Genomic DNA, 5,542 nt, shown 5'->3' with positions numbered 1-5,542 from the left:
AGGAGCTTCATGGTATCCAGACATTGCCTTATTTTGAAATCCTATTAGTAATTCCATTTAAAATATTCTCAATCAGAGTTATGTTATAATCCCTGCAAACATATGCTGATCTGTAATTGAATGCTTGGATCAATTTCTTTCACATGTTTTCTAATTCTAGTTAAAAGCTTGGCAATCTTTATAATTGCACAAATACCTGTATATTACTGCTGAGAATTGTTCTTTCCATTCCACAGTGATACAATCTTGCTGAATGTCCAATTTTTTCCATTTAGGTTAAGAAGATATAAAAGTAATTTCTTCTTACTGTAGGCTCTATTTAAGTTTTCACATGTCAGTTTCTACACCATGATCCTTCAGGTTGAATATATGCTTAGTGTGAACGGAAACAACTGCTTCATTGATGGCGTCTATTTTATTTGCAAATAATTGCTGCTATTGTGTACTGTCCTCCATTCACGTTTGTCTCAATTAAGTTCTGTGTAAATGTTGCTAGGGTTGTGATATTGCTAAAGGTGATGTAGTATTGAAATCTGGAGAACGTTTAGGACCTGCGGAAATTGGTCTACTTGTGACAGTGGGCATGACTTCGGTGAAGGTATTAATTTTTTTAATTCCTTGTTCTGTATCGTTCTCTCTTCCCCTATGCCTCACTGGTTCTGGTCCTACAATGACAAGCTAAAAGCTTAACAACAATATTATGTACAGGTATATCCTATGCCAAAAGTTGCTGTGCTTTCCACAGGGATGAACTTGTTGAGCCTGAGACTGAATCTCTAAAACGTGGCCAGGTAGTAGAAAATTTTCAGTTACACTATTAGTCCTTACAAGACTAATATCTTGAATTAAGTCTTTTTAAGTTTGAGTAGGCCCTGTTGAGTTGATCTCAGATACACATTGTCTAAACAGGAAGGATCGTGGTGACCAGTATAATTATTTTTTATCTAGGTTGTCCATGGAAAAATTCCCATATTAAAACTTGGAAAACTCTTGTGATTTTTGATTATTTGCGAACTCCATGTTTTGTATAGATTTACAGACATGAAATTTTGTTGATTTCTATCTTTTAATTTTGTAGCATAATGTGTGCTTCTTCCTCATCCAGCAAATGGTATCAAAATCATTATGCTTATGAGCTATGCTCTGAGTCTGAACAAAAGTTTGTTGCGTCTGGATGGTAATCTCATGCTAAAATGCTTTTTTAAAAACTTTCTGATTTTTTTGAAATACATGCATCGTAATTTGTAAATATAGTTTACTTTCCCTCTCTTCTACTGGCTTCCATCTCCTATTTCTGACATTTGAAAAAATCAGTCATTAATAGTTATGGTTTGGCTTATTTTTATAACGCACCTCTTTGTTTTTGTTTTGTTTTGTTTGGTTCGTTTCTTTACTTTCTTTTCCTTGGCTGTAAATCTACTGGATAAGAAATTTGGAGATGTAACGACATCAGGACAGGACTTTCTACTTCCAATATAGTGCATCTTGATTTATTTGATGCCTGCTCTTCTGCAGATTAGAGACTCCAACCGTGCCATGATTATTGCTGCTGTACAGCAGCAGCAGTGTGAAGTTCTTGATCTTGGTATAGTTCATGATGACGAAGAAGAGATCGAGAGGGTGTTTGATAGAGCTTTCTCTAGTGGAATTGATATACTAATAACCTCTGGAGGAGTTTCAATGGGTGACCGGGATTTTGTAAAACCCCTACTTGCAAAGAGTGGAAAGTTATATTTCACAAGGTAATTGTTTCGTTTTTCTGCTTCGTAGTTTGATTTCTCTGTAAATGAAACACATGTGTGAATCCATGGTTTAGATGGCTGAATCTGATCTTGATCTTGTCATTGCCTGCTGTTCAATTCACAAACATCTTTTTTTTCATGTATTACCTTTCAAAATGAAGTTTGTTTTCTTTTGACATGACCTTTCATTCAGGTTAACATGAAACCTGGAAAGCCTCTTACATTTGCTGAGATCCTTCATGGATCAACTGATAAGAAGTCGCAAACGAAAATTCTTGCTTTTGGTTTACCTGGAAATCCAGTGAGCTGCATGGTCTGTTTCCATCTCTTTTTGGTTCCTGCGATTCGACAACTTTCTGGATGGACCCAACCTCACTTCCTAGGTTTATGAAAGTTCTATATCTCTGTGTTTCTACTTCTCCGCCATCTTTTCATTTTAATATTTTGTCTCCCAATCTTCCTTCCAAGTCGTCACCTTTACTATTCATGCATATGCTTTGCAGAGTACATGCTCGTCTAAAGCATTCAATAAAGGCAAATCACATTCGTCGGGAATTCCATCGTGCAACTATTAGGTGGGAGTTCGATAATGGAACAAAAACATCTGGGTAAGACTTTGTTGCATCATTATATTGGGTTTCTTTCACTCCCTCATTTTCCCCTCTCTCAATCTCTATCTCATATTTGCACCTGTCTTCTCGTTATAAAATGATGCATTTTTTAGCGTCACAAGTTAGTACAGCTTCGTAAAAGATTCCAGTTATCAAACCTGGTTGTCCTTGATGGGGTGGAAATGATTTCCAGATTCATCGCTGAGAGCACAGGCCACCAGATCAGCAGTCGGCTTTTGAGTATGAAGTCAGCAAATGCCTTGTTGGAGCTACCACCTACGGGAAACCTGATTCCTGCTGGGACTTCTGTGGTTGCAATTATTATTTCCGATATAATCGGTTTTGCTGAGACTACTAGTCTGCCATCATTAACTTCAGAAGCTATATCACCTCAAACTAACCCTAGCCACGTAAATGTCAAGTCTGAAGCTTCTGAGTATAAAGTGGCTATTCTCACTGTGAGCGACACTGTTGCGTCTGGGGAGGGGCCAGATAGAAGGTGAGAATCTGTCACTTTATTCAATTTGTTTATTGTTTATTATCTGCTAATACATTTATTATTGTAACTGGCCTCACTAATAAGTCATGCTCTCATACTGCATTGATATTATGTTGATTATGGTTGCTATCTGAGGTATGGAATCCGATTTCCCTTCAAGGGGAGGGGACTGGGGAGTGGGATAACAGGTAGAAGAGCGTACGTACGAGCTCTAAATATCTTATTGCTGGTTTCAATGTAAGTTGTTTAAATTTAGGATAAAATGAGATCTTAGAACATATAAGATGTTTGTAATGTAATTTAGAATGAGTTAGAATCCTTAGTTGCATATGGCGGTGAAAATCTAAAATTGAAAACATTGCATCTTGATACATCTTTCAGGATCATAAATCCTGAAAGGTCACTATACTGATGCTAAAACAAGCGCAGCACTGATACTAATCCATGTGAGAGATCAACATGGAATTTTGTGAAGACTATGCAACATAATCCCGTTTGAATTTTATCACATTTATGTGGTTGTGTTCACGGTAATATGACTGCTTTGGAGACTTAGGGCTTTCAGCCCAGTTGATCTTAACTGTAGCTATAATATAAACAAGCCTCATAAAGGCATTGTTTTTATTTTTATTTTCCTCGTTCATTCGCATTCAATCTTAACAATCACATACTATGGAATTTTTTATAGTAGAACATAAGTAGTAATTAGGTGTGAGGGCTTCATTTCGATCAAAAAGTAAAGCTTGGTCACAAGTAGAGCAGTCAAGTATGATTACAATGTATTAACGTGCTCTACTGGACTCTTGTTCCACAATCTCTTCGCATTGCTGATAAACATCGAGCTTTGAATACCTATTTTCCGGCTTATAAGATGTATATAACTTTGCAGTGGCCCAAGGGCAGTATCCTTTGTGAATTCAGTGTCGGAACAATTAGGTGGGGCAAGTGTTGTTGCTACAGCAGTTGTTCCAGATGAAATCCCAAAAATCAAGGAATCATTGGAGAGATGGAGTGATATCGATAAGATGGATCTCATTCTTACTCTTGGTGAGCATGTCAATTAACATCTTTGATGAGATTGATATAGGATCTGTGTGTGTGAAAAAACATCTTATTCATAACTGGTTCCTTTATTCTTCCTTTGGTTCGAGTTTACTTTCCACTCTTCTGCAGTAACATGACTTGTAAAATGAAATAGGTGGTACTGGATTCACCCCGAGAGATGTAACTCCCGAAGCTACCAAAGAAGTGATACACAAGGAGGCACCCGGTCTACTTTATGTCATGATGCAAGAGAGCCTAAAGGTACCTAAATTTCTAATTTTCTTCATCTTGGCTACTTTCAATTTAAAAATGTTTCTCTATTTTCCTGAGTGTTTTCTGGCCTCATCCTATATACAAAGTTGTTTCCTTTCCTGCATCTAATCACTGGTCACGAGCCAATGTTGAGGTCCTATAAATATGATTTCGATTCATAACACAAAATAATGAAAACTTTTTAAAAAAATTCATAATTGTAATAAAAGAAAAGATGAATTTCTTGTTACTGATTTTTGTGTGCGCAGGTGACGCCATTTGCAGTTCTATCACGCTCTGCAGCTGGAATACGAGGATCAACACTGGTTAGTTGAAAATATGATTTACATCCCATCTAGTTAATATAGGCATTTTCACTGCTGTACGAAGCTGCAGTTACTCAGCCGTGTTCTCTGATATTCGTATGTATCATCAGATCATAAACATGCCCGGAAATCCCAATGCTGTGGCGGAATGTATGGGAGCTATACTGCCTGTTCTTAAGCACGCACTGAGGCAAGTGAGGGGCGACAAAAGAGAGAAACACCCTCGCCATGTGCCCCACACAAAAGCTGCTCCGGTTGATACCTGGGAACATAGCCACAAGTCTGCTGCCGCTGCTCAAGAAACTGGCTGCTCTTGTTCCCATTAACACACTCACTTGTCTTCTGGAATGAGATTAGCAACCAACAATAAATGGAGCATCAAAAAGAGTCAAGTGTCAGTAGAAACGGGAGTTGTTTTGTTGTAGTAAAAAAACATCCGAGTCAAACATATATCACGGCACACTTTATGCTTCATGTGTAAGCTTATTATGTTGTAATGATGTTTTTTTGTAATGAAGTTGTATTGCTCATATCCATTTTTATCCAAAGCATACTATACATTGTTTTGTGCTTCGAGACTGCTTTTGAGTTTGGACTATGTTTATGTAATGCCACTCACTATAATGCGAATTATGCGCCTGCCCTAACTCCATTTTCGTCAGAAACGTTAGCATTTTTATCTTCCAGTCCTGCAATAGCCTGGGCTATACACCCACCTATCTTTTGATAACCATTTTATATTTCTTTTTTTATTTTTGTATTTTGAAATAAAATAAAACATAAATTTAAAACCATAAAACAAAACAAAATTGTGGAAAATAGAAAATGTGAAAAAAAAGGAATTAGAAAACATCGTGTGGGCGCCTGCAATAGCGGATGATAGATCGTCCGGACTTGGCTCTCGATATACATAGTGAGGCCTTCGGGCAAGCATCCACTATAGTGAGTACCCTAAGGGCGTGTTCGATTCTAAGTAATTGGTTTTGCATGAAAGAATTCTTGAATGATTAATATCTACTGTGGCCCACTAAACTACTGTCTGTATGGTCTTCAACACTCTCATCTCCT

At 37.3% G+C, this 5,542-nt stretch overlaps 1 pseudogene; it reads left to right on the top strand.

Moving 5' to 3' along the window:
• The first annotated feature begins 501 nt into the window (after positions 1-501).
• On the top strand, positions 502-5,047 carry LOC121789838 (annotated as a pseudogene).
• Positions 5,048-5,542: the final 495 nt, after the last annotated feature.

This window comes from Salvia splendens, unplaced genomic scaffold, assembly GCF_004379255.2.
Source record: "Salvia splendens isolate huo1 unplaced genomic scaffold, SspV2 ctg353, whole genome shotgun sequence".
Lineage (NCBI taxonomy): Eukaryota > Viridiplantae > Streptophyta > Magnoliopsida > Lamiales > Lamiaceae > Salvia > Salvia splendens.
Note: the sequence above shows the minus strand (reverse complement) of the source record. Positions and strands in the feature narration are given on the sequence as shown.